The 14,694-nt window shown below is 46.1% G+C and overlaps 1 long non-coding RNA gene across 1 annotated transcript; it reads right to left on the reverse strand.

Annotated features, from left to right (window-relative positions):
• Window positions 1–2,458: 2,458 nt before the first annotated feature.
• On the reverse strand, window positions 2,459–14,369 carry LOC144290689 (uncharacterized). Its single transcript, XR_013358261.1, has 3 exons — window positions 14,097–14,369; window positions 11,835–11,955; window positions 2,459–2,788 (listed from the first exon to the last, which is right to left on the reverse strand). It is a non-coding gene; the product is annotated as an uncharacterized LOC144290689 (long non-coding RNA).
• Window positions 14,370–14,694: the final 325 nt, after the last annotated feature.

Below are 14,694 nucleotides of genomic sequence, written 5' to 3' on the forward strand. Positions count from 1 at the left end.
GTGACCCTTGAGGTTGTAATCCAACCACCTGATTAATAAGGTAGAAAACTGAGACCCAGAGATGTCAAGTGATTTGTCCAACATCAGCGTCACTGGGGATGGTCCAGTCTCCTGCCTCCTTAAAGTGCACTGTTCCTCCCCACTCGCCTCAGATTCTGTTTCTGCATATGTGTTTGGGGGAGGTTCTAGGCACTTCTGTGTTGCTTCCCTCAGCCTCTGTTCTAAGAGTAGGAGACTGTGGGGCAGAATGGTTAAGGGACCTGGGCATACAATGGGAACTTAACAGGTCTTTCTGACTCCAGAGTCAGAGCTCTTCACGGGACACACAAGCTTCCACCTGGCGTGCCAGCTCCGATTGCCTGGTAGCATCTGCCTGGTGTGCTTGGTGTCTTGGCTGACTTGAAGGGGGACTTCAGTCTCTGTGACCCTGTTTGCCCAACTCCTAGCAGGAAGCCCTTTAGGGTTCTCAATGGAGAGTCCAGACTGTTTTCTGGAGCCTTGGCTGCTTGGTGGGTTCTGGATTCCAACTTTATTCCTTTGAAGTTCTTTCTTTCTTTCTTTCTTTTTTTTTTTAAAGATTTTATTTATTTATTCATGAGAATACACAGAGAGGAGAGAGGCAGAGACACAGGCAGAGGGAGAAGCAGGCTCCATGCAGGGAGCCTGACATGGGACTCAATCCCGAGTCTCCAGGATCATGCCCTGGGCTAAAGGCAGCGCTAAACCAATGAGGCTGAGCCACCTGGGCTGCCCTCCTTTGAAATTCTTAAGACATCTAAATTTTGTTCAGCTTTCTGGCCACTGGTGATTGTAATGGAAATGGCAAATGTCACCAGGGGAGAATCAGTGTCAAATGATGACTCACCCTTGTTTCCTCTTCACTCTGCACTCTTGTAACAAGTCCTTGCTTCTTTGGCAGTTCTCTGATGCCTTCAAACAGATATTTTAAGTATCTTTTATTTTTCTAGTTGCTTCAGCAGGAGGGGCAGTCTGCCACAAGCAAATCCACCCTTACCAGAAGAACACCCCATTCCCTACGTTAGGATGTAAAGAAACTGAACCTGGAAGTTCAATGCTGATTGAGTTATTTGAGAAATTGGCCTCCCCCCACCAGAAGCTCCTCCCTGAACCAGGCTATACCTCTGAAGCTTCTCCACCCTTCAGCTGGGTCACACTGGCAGTTCGGTGATGGAGGTTGGGACAGCCAGTGTCTTTACCGAAGGATGATGGGCACCATTGCTCTAGTGTTGGGCCCTCTAGCCCAGCAAAGTTGGATGACTTTTGCAAAGCAGCCTCCAGGCAGAGCTGGCTGTCTAAAAGAGAAATTGCATCTCCTATCATGACGCTGTAGATCCCTGGCTCATAGCAAGGGCTCGATGGCCACAGGGAGGCTCAAATAAAACCCCTTAGGTTGCACTTTGACAGTCTGATCAGGTGGGCTGGACTCTGAGCAGATCTGAGGATGATAAATATCTGCCCTCATCTTTCCTCCATCACCCTGCCAAGTCTTTGGAGAATAATCTAAGAGGGGCTATGGCTAGCTGTGGGCCGTGCTTCTTCTCAAACAGTTTGCTCTAAATGGTCAGAATAGGTAATGATGTATAAAAGGAATGAAATGCTGACAAAAATGGACCTGTTTGCAAAGTGCTTATACAGTATTTATGGCCCAGATACATCATTTAGCACTGTATTTGGAAATTGATGGATGCTTTAGCCATACCCAGTGCTCCCCCCATTAGGAGCTGGTGACAGGTACAGAAGGCCCAGGCTTCACTTGGGCCACTTCTCTGAGACTGGCCAAGGGCAAAAGCCTGCCAGCTTGTAGCCCTCACTTGTCCTTCTTATGACCTTGTCTTTGTAATTCTGCATCTTCTCCTCCTTCCCTTTCAGCTCATGAGGCATTCATGGTGCATCCACTATAGGAAAATATCAGAGGAAGGCAAGCTGTTAAGGTATTATGTGGGCATAGCAAAGTGTGCCAGGGTACAGATCACAGCCCAGGCAATGGGCAGCAGGAGGAAGGCCATGGTCATTGTAGAAGTCAGACCACCCTGGGAGGAAGCCCAGCTCTGTGACTCTCCTGTCCTTGGCCTGTCGTGTAACCTCTGAGTCTCTTTATCATCCGTTAAAAGAGGACAATTATGCCTATGCAGCAACTTTGCTTTGAGAAGGAAGTAAGACAGGGCCCATGAAGGGTAATGCATCCACATCCTGTCTACTCTGTTTCTCCACCTTTTCATCATTAAAGACCTTGCCCAAGATCACACTGCTGGTATGTGTGACTGTACTGGGAGTCAAACCAGGCAGCCAGTTCCTCCTTGGCATGGCTGTTTCTGCCTGGGGCCTGGCTTAGCCCCACCATTTACCTGTGAGACTACCACCATCATGCATAATAAGATCCATCCCATGGTATAGCACAGGGCATTTGTTTTTTAAAGATTTATTTATTCATGAGAGACTCAGAGAGAGAGAGAGGCAGAGACACTGGCAGAGGGAGAAGCAGGCTCCCTGTAGGGAGCCCGAAGCACGGGGCATTTTGACCTTGAAGACATCCCACTCCCAACATGGTTCCTTTGCAGGAAATCTTAGGCTACTTCCTGGCAAAAACCTGTCTTCTCTGTTCTCTCACTGTCTGGTCTCTTGCTACGACCCTCACCTCAGGCCTCTGGTTTTATAGCCTTCTCTTCTCACTCCCACCAACAATTCGGGGTCCCGCAGTCCTGTGACACAGTTGAGATCTTCCTGTCATCTCCATGAGGCTAGAAGAGTTTAATTTACTTGCTCACACCTAGTTAATGAGAAGTAGAACAAGGTTTTAGTCCCAGAACTTCTGCTCAAAATACTCCATTCCATGTTGTCGTTTCATGGTCATTTTTGCCTGGATTCTGCAGCACGAAGGTCCAGTAGGCTTCCTTAAGTGTGATGCTGCCAGAATTTAGCAGCATTTTTGGATCTCTGTGTTGAGAGGGGCTCTGAGGCTGCCTTTAGACCCAAATGGAGTGAGCATACTGATTGATTAGGGATGTATGCTAAGTGGGGAGGGGGAGCATGCATTGGCTGTTTCTGAATTTCTAAATCATCTGTTAGGTAACATAATGTGCAAGCATCTAGTACAGGGCCTGAGATGTAGTAGAAGCTCAGAAAATGTTTGTGAAATGTTAGTTGATACACAGGATTTTTTTTTTCCTGTGGGAAAAGAGTAGTGAAATGTACCGACTTAAATGTTCCTTTAAAATACCCACCTCCTCTTTTGGATTAGATGGAGTTCGGAGCTGATTTTGGAGATGGAAACACCGGACTTAGGCAGAGGGTAGGGGTCCAACATTGTGGGTGAGGTGGTGTCATGCAAAGAATTGAGACTTTGAAGCCAGCATCTCTGGGTTTGAAATGCCTCTGTCATGTGGTAGATGTGTGACCTGAAGCAAATCGCTCAATGGTTATAAACCTCAATTTTGGCATCTGTAAGGTGGAGATAGTAATGGTACTTATCAAATAGATTTGTTGAGTAGATTAAATGATATAATGTATATAAAAGTGACATAGAGGGAGTGTTTCATAGATATATTGTCATTAAGAAAGCATTCCTGACGTACAGAACATGTTCCATTGATGTCAACTATTAATAGCACAACACATAAAACTCCCAGAAGGTATTCAAAATTTTTTCCTTTCCTCCTACTGCAAGGAACCAGGCAAGACATTTCCCTCTTCTGCCCCAGATCCTCCATCTACAAAGTGGAATCTGCTGGCATCATTTTTGGGTCTGTGGGAGGGGAATGCCATAGAGACATTTGTAAAGCTTACAGTTACCCGGATGACAAGGGCAAGGAAAAGATCTCTTCTCTTCTCATGTCACGACCCTCTTCTTCCAGTGAAAAAGCACTTAGAGATGGTACCCATTATAGGGGGAGCTAGAGGGTGTGCCCCTGCCCTGGGGTTTGTCTGAAACAGTGGCAGAAGTGCCACCAATGTCTATAGCTAAGACCTCTTGGTCTAGCCTAGCATTCTCATCTTCTGCTGATCAACTTGTAGTCCGCGCAGGATTGTGCTGTGGGCAGAACAGAAAGTCTAGGACAGGTGGATGGGGCATTAAGAAAGGTGACTGGATTTACTGGATGCAGAGTCTTTCAGGAAATGTCTGGAGAGTTTGAAAAATTTTAAAGACTAATGAACTAAAAAAATACCCAGAAGACTGGAGAACATTGTCTTGTTAACCTTCTCTGCTTGAAGGGGCTCATAATTATTTTATTTCCCTGCGACTCTGGCTTTTTTTTTTTTTTTTTTTAGTTCTTATCTGGAATTGGATTTGTTTTGAGAAGCGTGGGGTTGGTGTGGGAAACCTTAAGTCTAATTAGCCATCTAGCTGTGGGTTCAAATTGTAACGCTCTCACTCTCTTGGACCAATTAGTTATGCCTTCTCTGGTCTAATCTGTAAAGTGGGACAGTGATCCTTCCCTTAGAGCTTATTAGTGAGAAGAAAACAAAAGAATGAGTGGAAAGCATGTATCACAGAGTGCAGTCCAGGGCAGGAGAGGGGGCTGTGATTGACATTACTGCCTAATCAGAGTTTCCAGGCAGAGAGGAAAGAGGTCTCGTTTAGGACTCAGAAGATAGGATCTCAGGCTGGAGGAGCTCAGAAGTCACCAACCTCCTGATGCCTTGTTTCCTATGAAGGTAATAATACCACTTTGCCAAGTTGTTGTGAAATCAACAAAGTAATGGATGAAAAAATGCATGGTTAACTATAAAGCATTATCTCATTAGAAGATGATTTTTTTCAGGGGGTCAGGTATATTAAGGAATAAGTCACATGTGATAAAAGTCACCTTTTTTTTTTTTAAAGTGTATGCCTGGATAAGTTTTGATAAATACCTGTAGTGGTATAACCATGACCATGGTCAAGATATAAAACAGTTCCATCCATTGCTCCAAAAAAAATTCCCTTATGCACCTAAGGTATAAGGTGGTTGGTGGGTAGTAAATCCCACCCCTTCCCCTTAGCCCTTGCCACCTACTGATTGGCTCTCTGGCCGTATTGTTTTGCATTTTGTAGAATGTTGTATAAGTGGAATCATGAAATAGTCTTGTGTCTGGTTTAACACTATGCTTTTAAGCTTCACCCACAGGGTTGTATGTATCAATATCTTGTTTCTTTTTATTTATTGAGTGGTTTCCCACTGTGTGCTGCAGGAAATGGAATCATGTCCCCCCCTCCCTCCCCGCAACTGGCTGTAAGCCCCAGTATGATAGTATGTGGGGATGGAGTCGTTGGAAGATAATCAGGTTCACATGAGGTCTCGAGGTGGGGGCTCTCATTATGGGATTAGTGCTCTTATCAGAAGGGACCCCAGAGAGTGCTCTCTCTCTGCCTCGGCCATGTGTAGACTTAGAGAGAAGGCAGCTATCTGTAATGCAGGAAGAGAGCTCTCACTAGAACCCGAGCATGCTGGGACCCGGATCTTGGATTTCCAGCCCCCAGAACTGTGAGAAAATAAATTTCTGTTGTTTAAGCCATCCAGTCTGTGGTATTTTGCTACAGCAGCCTGAGCTAAGACATATGGATAGACATTTTTAAAAAATAAATTATGGTATATTTCAAATATTTACATTTCTCATTAATTCCTTTAACACATACCAAAATATTTTATTATAAATGTGCTGTTCACAAGATAATCACAACATTTAAAAACAAGAATTTGGAGCTCTGCATTGCAAGATGTAGCATTTCAAGTGCTGCTGCCTTGACATCTGGGAGACTTACAGGGCCCCCAAACCCTCACCAGATATGGCCTTCATACAGCTGGGAACGGGTCCTGCCCAGTCACTACCCCGACCAGCCTGGTCAGGTGCTTCCTGCAGCATCCTCAGCTCGATGGTTTCATGTCCCTGCCAACTCAAGGAGTTGTTCAAATAAACCATTCATATTCTCCCGTAAGAACCAATGGTCACCTCACCCTCTTGACCCTGCAAAGCCTGCCAGTCACAGCTCATGGTCATTCACTCTGCTCCTGAGTGCCACACCCATATGGCCCTGAATGGTGCCGTGTCCTCCTCATCTGAATTGTGAGTATGTGTGACTCAGAAGCTGCTGCGAATCTCCAGTATCGGGTGTTGAGTGTTTGATCATCTTGTATTATGTAGTGCTGGGGATCCTTCTTTTTACCAGTAAGGTCATAAGAGTGCATTGCAGATTTGGTGATTTGGTGACAGGATTGTAAAGTTAACATCTTCACTGGTCACCTTTCTTCCATATTTTGCTGTGGCTCTGTTATGCTGTATGTGGTCCCACTTGCAGGGAAGGTTAAAAAAGGATTATATTATGGACTTCTTGAATAAGGTACCCATAGAAATGATCCCAGGAAGGGGTTGTTTTGAACTATTTTATATCCCTTCTTTTTCCTGAGATCTATAAAACCCCTGGCTCAGGATTAGCCAGAGGCTGGGACAATCTCTCCTGAAGGAGGAGGAGAAAGGTCTTCATGATGAAAGAACATCACAGATGGAGAGAAACTTGTCCATTCTCCACTCAATACTAGGATATGATTCCAACCTGGCTTTGCTTTTTCCAGCCCAGTGGTCTCCTTAGCAAATCAAGGTCCTTGTGAATCCAGAGAGCGCATCCCATGAGCAAGGAAGTGTTTACTCGAAACACCTGCTTGAAATTCTCCTCATTTATCTGTCCCTCACTTCCAGCTCTGGGTTGGCCTCCACGAGCATCTTAGTTCCTGTATTAGTCAGGCTTCTCCAGAGAAATACAGTCAATAGCAGGTATATAGATACAGAAAGAGAGAGAGAAAGAGAGAGAGGAGAGAAAGAGAGGGGGGAGGGAAGAGAGAGAGAGAGAGAGAGAGAGAGAGAGAGAGATTGAGAGAGAGAGATTTTAAGGAACTGGTTTCCATGATTATGGAGGCTGTCAACTCCAAAATCTACAAACTATGCCATCACGCTGGAGATCTGTGGAAGAGCCAGTGTTGCAGCTCAATCCAAAGTCTATCTGCTACAGAATTCCTTCCTGTTCAGAAGACATCACGCTTTGTTCTGTTCTGGCCTTCAACTGATTGGATCAGGCCCACCTATGTTATGGAGGACAATTTGCTATACTCAAAGGCCATTGATTCAAATGTTAATGTCATTAAAAAAAACCCTCATAGAAACATCCAGAATAATAGTTGACCATATCATGGTCATACGGTACCATAGTCTAGCCAGGGTGATTCATATGATTAACTATCATAGTCCTCACAGTGAGTGCTGGACATGGCCAGAGGAGGTCACACCACAGGGCTGTCCAGATTCACTTTATTTTATTAATTAACTACTTAACTTATTTATTATGGATTCACACCAAATACAAAATCGTCAAATGGACCCCCCATGTCTCGAGAGGGATAGAGACTTTCCTTGGGCTGTCCGTGCTCCCTCCTCCACTGCTACTCTTCCCTGATATGCCCACTTTGCATGTCCGTGAGGACACACAGGCTCAGATATGAACTGTGCCCACCTAAGTGCTCACTTGTATTTGGACCAACCCTCACTCCTTCTGTCAGCCCGTCTGTCTCCTCCATCATGAACCCCTCTTTGCACACTCATTCTTTCCCGAGGATTTCCCATCTTACAGTAGCCTCACTAGACACTCATCCTCTAGCTGTGCTGCATTTCTCTGCTCTCAGCATAACCAAACTTCTTGAGAAGAAGTTTCTCCACTCATGCAGTCCTCACTCATCAACAGATCCACGCTGGTTTCTGTCTTTGCCCTACCACCCCCCACCCAGACTTCTCCTGACAGTGTCTCTGGCCGCCCCATTTCCATAGGAAGTGCCCTCCCCTTAGCATCCTGCTTGGCTCATACTCATTCTCCCCTCCTTGATTCTCGTTCTCCTAGATTTTGAAATATTTTGTTTTTTGTTTTGTTTCCCTACATCACTGGCTGCTTCTCCTGTCACCCTTACTGTCTTTCCTGCCTGACCTCCAAAGTTTGGGGCTTTCTTGAGGCTGGAGGCCACACCTCCTCTTCCCTCCCTTAAGGGAGTATCATCATCTCTCTCTCCAGACTTAAACATCACCATTCAAACCAAGATTCTCAAAAGTGTCTTTCCAGACAGGCCTCTGTCCTGAGCTCCTGACCCTCATCTCAAACTGACCTCTTGCTATTTTTCACTCACAGTTCCTGTATCTCATACCACAGACCTGCTATGTCCACATCATGTTTCTGTAAAGCCCATCCCCATGCTCTCTGGCCCTAACTCTGTCAATGGCATGACCACCTGTGCAGTAATCTGAGTCACAGATATGTAGGATGCTGTGATTTGTCTTGTTTCCTCATTACAGCCCACCCTCAAGTTTGTCACATGGCTCAATTCCATCCATTTCACCCTGATTTCTGTATCCCACTGATCTAGTCCAAGAAAACCTTCTCTGGAGGAGTCCTGCAAAGCCACTGCTCTGCTCACTTCCACTCCTACCTACCCTCCTACAATCCATGTTTAACACAGCAAGAATATGGTTTTGGTTATGTATATATGATCATGTCATTCTTCTGCTAAGACTTTTCAATGGCTTCCTATGCATTTATAATGAAATTCAAATCACTGAACGCAGCCTGCCTGCTGGTCCTAATCTACTCCTCCTTGTCCTCCTGGCCTTTTCTCCCTATGTTCCAACCACACTGGCCTTGGTTTTAGCTTGGGAACACAACACCCAAACCCTTTCCTAGCTCAGATTTTCTTTTCTTTCCTTTATAAATATTTTATTTATTTATTCATGAGAGACACACAGAGAAAGGTAGAGACATAGATAGAGGGAGAAGCAGACTCCCCGTGGGGAGCCTGATGTGGGACTCAATCCCAGGACCCTGGGATCATGCCCTGAGCCAAAGGCAGATGCTCAACCACTGATAGCTCAGATTTTCTCATGATCCCCCTTCTTCTCTCTTTCTTCTGGAAGGTCCCAGCTTCCATTCTTCAAATGGGTGACTCCTTATACTGTAAGTCTCAGCTTAATTTTCATCTCTGCCCGTGTCTATCCAAAAAAGGGTCAACCTCTCATGTTCCTCCCTCTAAACCCCTATATTATTTCTATCACAAGACCACATTTTGTAATTCTTTATATAATTCCTTGGATCCAAGTCCTCCACTGTAACAGAGCTGAGAGAGGAAGGCTCAGCTTATGCTGCTTCTCTGTGTACTCCTAACATCCAGCACAGTTGGTTGCTCACATGTCCTGTCTGCAAGAAGTGTGCCATCCAGGGTAGCACTGTGGCAAAGGAGGATTTGGTGGGAAGTATTTTTTTTCTGGGCTCTGTCCTGATGGCCTGTGTGATCTTGGACAAACCACTCCTCTTTCTAAGCCTCAACCTCCAAGTGTATGGCAGACACATAACTAATATTCTGCAGAACTGAGCAAATCATGGCAGAGACAAATTGTTGAAGTGGAGAGAGGCCTGTTTTTAATTTCATTGACCCTCCTAGAATAATAGCATCTGCAAAGGTGATGCACTCCCTGCCCAGTTGCTACAGATATTCTCAGACACTGTATGGTTGTATCCCCAGCACTCCCCACTGTGTACACAGAGAACCCTCTCTTACCATTGTTGTAAATTACCAAGATGATCTTTGGGATCTTCTGAGGCTGGTGGACACACAAAGACTAGTGGTGGTCTACATTATCCCTGGGGGGAATCAGTAGGATGCCCTTGCCAGGATTCTGGGCCTTACATTCAAATGGGCCAGGCTGCTCATATTTGTTACAACACCCCTCTTAAATCATCATTAATCACAAAGCACATAAAGCCCATGGAAAGTTTTAGGGGCAAGAGACAGGAAAAGCTGGAAGGACAGTAAATGATACCGTTGCTTAGAGAAATGGAAGGATACTCTTCAGAAGTCTCTATGAGCGAGAATAAAGAATCAGGGAGAAAAGAATTTTGAATGTGAGAGCAGATGATTTTAATTGAACCCTTTCCTTTAGATATTTTTATTTCTGCTAGAGCTTATCATGCTCAGACAAGATGTTAAGCACGTTCTTTAAAGTTCATATAAGTGCTAAGCTTCCTTTTCCATTTTTTGGGGAGTGCCATTCAGAATGAATGGGGTTAAGGAGAGAAGGGGTTGAAAGAGTGGGGAAGCGAGGTGTGCTTGCTGGAAAAAAAGTGGTATCATGGATTAGCCACAAACATTTTCCCAGAGAAACCCAGCCTGAATTTAAAAATGGGGGCATAACTATGTTATATAACAGGATTCCTCTAAATCTGCCTTCCTCTGCTAAAAGGGAGATTCTGTCCTCAAATTCTGGTCAAGGGGTCATAGGAGTACTGGGGTGTACACATGTGCCTGGGGAAGTTGTTTGCTTGATTCGTCCCCTGCGCATGCACTCTAGAGGGAGGCACCTTGTCACCTCTCACACCAAAAGAGGTCTCTCTGCTGCAGATTCTCACAGAGGAGGAAAATAAATCACCCCCTTGCTGTTCTCACCCCCTTATGGCAGTCCTTGAGCGATGTGACTGGGCCTCTGTGAGGGGCTGGGCCCCAGGACCTCGGGAGTGGCCACGTCCAGGGAATATTTCCCATCTTTTCTCTTTCTTTGCCCCCTTTTCAGCCCTTATGCCAGCTGGCTCTCCTTTCTAAGAGGTCCTCCAGCCCTTGAGGCAGGTCTGGAGATGCTTCCTTCGTTGCTGCAGAGACCTGCCAGCTTCTTTTGGAAGCTGAGGCAAACATGGCTTCAGGTCAAGCTATGCCACCTCTCCCAGTGACACTTGTTTTTCTATCGCATCCATTCTAAGCCTCTCAAGCTTTACTGAGCAAAGAGCAACGATGCAGGTATCCAGTGGGCAGCCGCTGCTGTGGTTACCGTAGCCAGAGCTTCTGTGCTCACAGGCTGGCTGTGAAGCAAGTCTAGAGGGCAAAGGTTGCTAGGACCTGGAAGAGCACCTCTCCCTCCCTTCCTCTCCAGGGATGCTCATGGGCTGGGTGAACCTCAAAGAAGAGGAAGGACATGGGAAGAAGGAAAGAAAAGTTTTCACATAACATTGAAAAGACTGGCAAGCACTTCAAGGTCACCCCTTGCTTTCTGGATGCCCACTGCTGAGTAGCACCAACTTTCCAAATCCATCTGTTCTCTAGGTCAGGCCCACAGGGAACCCTGGGAGAGTGGAGACAGGGCCTTTCACATCATAGGGGTGTTGCTGAGCTGGGTGACTGTCCTCCAGGAGAAAAGCGGGATGTTTTCCCTTGTGCACACTGCCCTACAAGGTCTCCCCACATTCAGTGTCCCTCTCCTGCCTGTGGGTTATCATAACTACTTCCCAGCCTGGCCTGCAGATCTGCAGTATTTGGCTCACCTCACCTCTCCAGGGTTCTTCTCTGGACACTCACTGCACACATGGTATCTGCAAAGCTGTCCTGTACACCCCCACCTCGGTTCCCTTTATAATTACCCTGTTGCTCTTCCCTCATAGAATGCATGCCTTTCTCCTACCCCCATCAAAATCCTATTCATTCAGCAGGCTCTCCAACTTAAGAGCTTCTGCCATCAAAGCATGCCTCTGCACAGCCAAAAGTAGCATCTTCTGTGTCTGTGTCTTCCCATAGCAACCTGTCCTCTTGCCAGGGAAAACCTGTTTCCCATATGTCATACTTATTAGTTAATGTCTCATCTTATATTCTCGTTGTAAAGCTCTCAGAAGTGACTACTGATCTTACTCATATTTTTGCAGAATACCTTTTATATTCTGCTGCTCATAGTGTGCACTTAAAGCATGCCTATTTGGTTGAAATGTTTGCCCCAGGCTGTGAAGCTACAGTGAATAGTGAACTGGCAGGCTGGACCATGGAGTGTACCTGAAAGAGCATCAGCCTGAGCGGTGGCCAAGTGGGGTGGAGACTTCCATTCTGGGAGCAATTCAGACAGTGTCACTCAATGAATCTGTTTTGTCACAGTCACACGGTGTTAAGCTTTGATCTAATCCATAAAAACAAACGAACAAACAAACAAACAAACAAACAAAACAGAGCACAGAGAGGGAGGTAAAAGAAACATTTGAGAAATGCTTCAATCATTGATAAGAGTGTTTGGGTTGTGAACATTGAAGTCCCCAATAGGATTGAATGCTCATCATCCATTTGTCCATAAGTATGCACTGGACTAATGTTTGATGAGCACCTACTATGTGCTGTGCCCTCCACATGACGTATGTGAGGGGGAGTGAGGTAGGCATAGATCCTGATCTCATAGGGCACACACAGTAGCATTTATGATGTCCTAGGTAGTTGTTGCCTTTGGGCACAGAGAGACGGTTGCAAGTTCCAGCCCCCTTGGGCCCTCATTGACTGGAGGCTGCAGGAGAAGGGAGAGATGAGTTAACCTATGATTTCACCCGTGTGGTAAGATCTGGGAGAAAAGCAAGCCCAATTCAAGGAAGGGTGCCAAGGAGCAGAAGTGTGCCCAGACTGTAAAGGGTCAGGGAGATGCTCCTAGAACTTGAAGGATTGGCGGGCATGCCTGGGGCTTGATGTCAAGGGAGCCTGCACCCTGAGGAGTGGGGAAAGGAAACACAGATGTGGTTTGCCAGTCAGAGAGGCCTGGGTCCAGATCTGAGCTCTGTGAATACTGTTAGCCACGATTACTATTTTGATCAACCATAGTGTGCTAGAGAGCAGGAGCCAGCAGGGCACATCGGGGGGATTCAGCTCAGTGTGGTCAGGGTGAAGAGTCTAAAGGGTTGGAACTTGAAGTGTTCCTGGAGAAATTTAGAGAAGCCAGTGTAATATCCTGCATTACTAAAATTTCATGGCATCGGCATCAGTGTCCTTGGCCACCTTGCTTTCTGTAGCATTAGCAGCAATGCTGGGCAAGGGTCGCAAGGGCTAAGGACCTAGACCTGAGAACCCCTGGAGTCCCTGAGCTCCCAGTAGCTGTGACCTCCCAGGCCTTGGCGGAGGCATCTGTGAAAACACACCTCACATCCTCCCCCTTTATTCTGGGTCATGAAGGAGCAGAAGTGATCTTCCCTTGGTATGCCATTATTACTTTTCAGAGCCTGGTTCTAAAGGCGATACTTGGCGGTAATCCTGAAAACACGGCATTGCTCTTCTGCTGTTTTGTCTTGGCTGTCTCCTGGCTTTTATTCCAAATTAATTTTGAGGGGGTCTGGGCCAGTATAGCCAACCCACAGCTCCTCTTTTCTGCACGTCTGAAATCTCTTTGGGCCATTTGTTCACTGGGGAGAGGCATGGTGGTATTGGGGTGTCATTGTCAGTAAACCCCAAATGAAAGAGATGAGACATTTGAGAGTTCAGGGAGGGGTCAGGGATGGAAGTTCCTCATGGAGTTCGTGAGGAAATGGGGGCTATTTGGTCCTAGTAATGTCACAAAGTGTTACACATTTAGAGTTTCCATAGCTGTCCAAAGGAGGCTGGTCTCATGATGATTTCTTTGTGGTTAAAGCATAGTGAATGTGTTGGCCTAGTGTTTATTTTTTTTGTAGGCTTTCTCTGTCCCTTTTTTCCTCTGAATGGAAGCAGCCCAAATCTCCCCAACCAGTGCCTGGTTCCTTCAGGCTCACAGGTCTACCTGCTGGGTCCACCTGAGCATAGCTAGGTGAATCATCACATCAGCACACAGGGGAATCACCTGGAGGAACCTCAAGTCAGGGTTGGAAATTTATTGAAGAGCAATGAGGATGGATGAGAAATGAGGATGAAATTGCTCAGGCCATTTTTTTCTGCTTGTTTTTGCCTGAAGATGCCCAGGCCATCCACCATGGTTGTCTGCCTCTGGTTATTTCTGAAGGGTGATTCTTGGGGGTAGTTGGTCTCAGAAGGAGTCCTGCTCAAGCCTAACAGAGCATTTAGCCATTCATTAGATGTGGGGAGTGGAAATCAATGCATCTCCTGACCTTGCACATTGCCGTGGCTCAGTCTTGACCATTTATATTTAAAGCTAAGTATTTGAAATGGGTACAAGGGTAACCCCTCAACCAGTACCAGAGAGAAAAAGCAGGCTTGTCTTACTTTAATGAACCCAGCATGCAAGTCACTGTTTTTAAAGCTATCAATCTTGGTACCCAGAAAGGTAAGGGACATTTTGGCCTCCTCACTCACCTATTTGTGGTGGCCACAGCTGGGAATGAGGACCGAGGAGCCCAGTTTCTGGTAAGAGGCCTCTTACAGTTGGCCAGGACCAATGCCCAGCTGAGGGAGGGGCAGAATGAGTAGCTGTCCCAGTTTGCGTGGGTCTGAGGGGGTTGGTGGTAGATGAGACTCTCAGGGATGAAGCCAGGGATGTCTCAGGCAAACTGGGTTAACGTGGTCACCCCAAGGGACTTGTATTTCCTCATCAGCTCCAGGGTGATGGGACACATCGCTTGGCCAAACTGGGAGGCCTCCCTTTGAGGGTGTGGGGAGTGCTTTGCCATGGAGAATGGTTAGACTCAACCCAGTTTTCCCCAGCAAGTTGTTTATATCTCATCATTAAAATATTTTGGTTTGTTTATGGCATCGATGTTTTGGAATGCTTCTATGGGCATCCTTTTTGATTTCTTCATCTGTTAGTATGGTTTCTGTTGATGAGATGTACCCCTGGCTGCTTCTAAATACGATTCCTCATTGTTTTCCCCATTTGAACAGATGGTGGACCTCTGTGCCCTGCTCACCATAAGCCAGGCTATTTCTCACTTTATCTCCACTGACCTCCAGGCCT

Source organism: Canis aureus, chromosome 2 (genome assembly GCF_053574225.1).
Source record: "Canis aureus isolate CA01 chromosome 2, VMU_Caureus_v.1.0, whole genome shotgun sequence".
In the NCBI taxonomy this organism is placed as follows: Eukaryota; Metazoa; Chordata; class Mammalia; order Carnivora; family Canidae; genus Canis; species Canis aureus.